The 3,758-nt window shown below is 37.0% G+C and overlaps 1 protein-coding gene across 25 annotated transcripts in view; it reads right to left on the bottom strand.

Annotated features, from left to right (window-relative positions):
- Positions 1-2,050, bottom strand: part of LOC107612883 — a 10,870-nt gene extending 8,820 nt beyond the window's left edge. For 9 of the 25 annotated variants that reach the window (XM_021108913.1, XM_021108916.1, XM_021108915.1 and 6 more), the window contains exon 1: positions 1,709-2,042. The gene's annotated coding sequence lies outside the window, so the exon portion shown is untranslated. Of the gene's footprint in view, positions 1-1,708 lie in introns of all 25 variants that reach the window. The other 16 variants (XR_002351952.1, XR_002351953.1, XR_002351960.1 and 13 more) reach the window with 7 other exon arrangements.

Here is a 3,758-nt window from a genome sequence, read left to right as displayed (position 1 = left end):
TAGTTACTCAAATTAATTATTAATATAAAATATATACTAAAATATAAAAAATATATAAAAGATAAGTTAAATCACTTATACTTTTATATAAAATTATATGATAACTGATTTTAGTATATAAATAATATTTTAGTATAATATATTTTTCTAAATATTACATGACATTTTCAAATCTCTTCTATTTCAAAATTTTTAATAATTCAACCCAATGTTCTGAAAACCGGTTCGAACCGGGAACTATTAGCAAACACGGTTCGGACCAAGGTTAGAAAAACCGGACCGATCATCAAACCGCTCTAGCTACTAGTTTACTGGTTCTTTGATCCAACCGGTTCAACTGGAAAAACCGTTTCAGAATAAAATAATAAATAAATTATAAATAAACATCATAAATTATCCCTAAATTAATTCAAAACAGCAGCATAACAAATAATCACGCCTAAATTAATTCAAAACAGCAGCTTAACAAATCACTAATCACAAATCACTTATCACAAATTCAAAATTCAAAACACTCGGTGCCATAAGTCCATAACAAAACAGCAGCATAAGTGCATAACAACAACAGCAGCTTAACAAGTCACTAATCAATAATCACAAATTCCAAACTCAAATCAATAGCATTACAAAAGACTCAAGCAATCACAAATCAAAAATTCAACCTCAAATCCTTGAAACAGAGTAACACAGGCTCAACTTTTCACTAACCTCAAATAAGTAAATTAGTAATCACAAATTCCAAACTCAAATCAGTAGCATTACAAAAGACCCAAGAAATCACAAATCACAAATTCAACCTCAAATCCCTGAAACAGAGTAACACAGACTCAACTTTCCACTAACCTCAAATCAGTAACCAATAATCATCAACAAGACCATATCTGAATTCCGCCTACAGCATTCCGCAGTAAACAAACCAAAACATTAACCAATAATCACAAAACACTAAACCTTCACCCAGCAATTACAAACAAACAAAGCCAGCAATTACAAACATTAGCAAATTATAAAACATTCCAAAACACTAAACCTTCACCCAGCAAAACCAGCAATTACAAAACAAAGCCATCGGTAAATTTGAACAAAAAAATTAAGAGCCATCAGCAACTAGTAATTACAAAACAGAGCCATCAGTAAATTTGGACAAAAATTTCAGACTAAATCAGTAAATTTGAAACAAAAGAGTTGGAAGAAGATGCTAAAAAAATAAGTCAGCATCATCAGGAGGTGCAGTTACTACAGGAGGAGATTAAAGAACACTTTGAGGCTGGCTCTCATACAACTCTCACTGTGACAGAAATGGCAGAGAAGATTGAGGAGCTGGTCAACAAAGTGGTCAGCTTAGAATCCGCTGTTTCCTCACAGTCAGCTCTTGTAGCGAGATGGAAAGCACAAACTGATGAACTTAATGCTCTTTTTAAAGTTCTTGAATGTGATAACAGTAAAACAAGTTAATGCTTTTATTAAAGTTTTTGACAAAAATTTCAGACTAAATCCAGCAATTACAAAACAGTAAAACACTAAATCAGACTAACAGAGCCAGCCATCCGTAAATTTGAAAAAAAAAAAATTTACAGTCATCAGCAACCAGCAAATACAAGACAGATCCATCAGCAACAAGCAATTACAGAAGATTACAAGAAAAATGGAACCACCACGATTGAACAACAATTTCAGAACTTCAAAAGAAGAAGCGGAGGCTACTAACCTTCGACGGACGGCAACCGGCGAGACGAGGCGATAGGCGAGACGACGGCAAGTGGCGACCCGACGGCAAGTGGCGACCCGACGGCGAGCTACTCCAAGCCACGAACAGAGAAGCCAACGAAGATGAAGACAGACGTGCTGAGCTATCTGGGTTCTGCAAAACGGGGAAGAGGAAGAAGCGACGGCGCTGAGGAGCTTGGGACGGCGGCGGAAATGAGCGGCTAGGGTTTTGCACTTTCAATTTGCTTCATGTAGGTTTTGCACTTTCAATTTGCTTCAGGTCTCGCTCTCAGGGAGTGCACGTTGGGGGAAAAGCGGGGTCTGTAATCTGTATTTCAATTTTTTTTTTTTTTTCAAATAAACAAAACAATGTTGTTTTATCCGAACCGGCCTGTTACCGGTTCGGTTCAACCGGCTGGTTCTGGGCCAATTCAGTAATTTTCAAGCAATTCTCTCTCTAGTGGTTATAGACAGTGGACCGGATTGTTTTTATCATCGGTTTCTGATTAAACCGATTTTCTTCCCAGAACCTTGATTGAATTATTAAAAATTTTGAAATAGAAGAGATTTGAAAATGTCATGTAATATTTAGAAAAATATATTATACTAAAATATTATTTATATACTAAAATCAGTTATCATATAATTTTATATAAAAGTATAAGTGATTTAACTTATCTTTTATATATTTTTTATATTTTAGTATATATTTTATATTAATAATTAATTTGAGTAACTAGCATGATTATAAAATATTTAAAATGAAAAAAAAAAACAATTGTAAAACAAAATCCTAACAATAACATGCCTCTCCAATTCGATTCTGCAACTCTTCTCAGTTTTCTATTTTCCGTGTTCTACTTCCGCTTCCGCTTTCAGTTTCACCATTGTTGCGTTCGCCACTTTGTCTCTACTTCTGCTGTTCTCACTTTAAGGTGCTAATTTTGCGTATTCTTTTATTTTTATTTATTTGTTTGTGGCAACTACTTAGCTTTTAATTTCTATTCAGATCAATGAATTATAGTTGTTGCTAAGGGTGTTCATGGTTCAGTTTTTTCATAAACTGAACTAAAACTGTACTAAATCATTTTAAATGGTTTAGAAACTGAACCAAACTACTTTGTCATATAAGAAACTGGTTTTAAACCAGTTTACAATACAGTACACCAGTTTAAACCAGTTCATAAAAATAAAATCAGTTTTAATTGAAAAAACCAGTATAAACTGGTTTATAGGCTAAAACTAATTTTAATTTTTAACATATAAAAAATTAGTTTTTACATTTTCTCTCTCTCCCCCTCTCTCTCCCACTCTCTCTCTCTCCTCCTCTCCCCCTCTCCCTCTCTCTCTCTCTCTCCCTATTCTCTCTCTCTCCCTCTCTCTTTCTCCTTCCCTTCTCCCTCTCTCCTCTCTCCTCTCTCTCTCTCTTCTTCTCTCCCTCCTTTCTCTCTTTCCTTCTCTCCCCCTCCTCTCTCTATCTCCCTTCTCTCCCTCTCTCTCCTTCCCCTCTTCCTCTCTCTCTTCTTCTCTCCCTCACTCCCCCTATTTTCTCTCTCTCCCTCCTTTCTCTCTTTTCCTTTTCTCTCTCTCCTCCTTCCCCTGTTTCTCCCCTCCCCTCTCTTTGTCTTCCTCTCTCTCTCCTTCTCTCCCTCTCTCTCCCCCTCCTCTCTCCCTCTCTCTCTCTCTCCCTTTTCTCCCTCTCTATCCCTTTCTCTTATTCTCTCTCTCCCCCCTCTCTCTCCTTTCCTCTCCCACTCCTATCTCTCTTTCTCTCCCTATCTCCTTCTCTCTCTCTCTCCCTCCCTCTCTCTCTTAACATATATAAAATTAGATTTTACGTTCTCTTTCTTTCTCTCTCTCTCTCCTTCTCTCCCTCTCTCTCCTCGTCCTCTCTCTCCCCCTCCCTCTCTCTCTCTCTCCCTTTCTCTCTTTTCTTCCCATCTTCCTCTCTCTTCCTCTTTTCTCTCTCTCTCTCTCCTTCTCTCCCTTTCTTTCTCTCCTTCCCCTCTCTCTCTTCCTCTTCTCTCTCTCCCCTTCTTTCTTCCCCTCCC

The sequence above is a fragment of the Arachis ipaensis genome, chromosome B08 (genome assembly GCF_000816755.2).
Source record: "Arachis ipaensis cultivar K30076 chromosome B08, Araip1.1, whole genome shotgun sequence".
In the NCBI taxonomy this organism is placed as follows: domain Eukaryota; kingdom Viridiplantae; phylum Streptophyta; class Magnoliopsida; order Fabales; family Fabaceae; genus Arachis; species Arachis ipaensis.
Note: the sequence above shows the minus strand (reverse complement) of the source record. Positions and strands in the feature narration are given on the sequence as shown.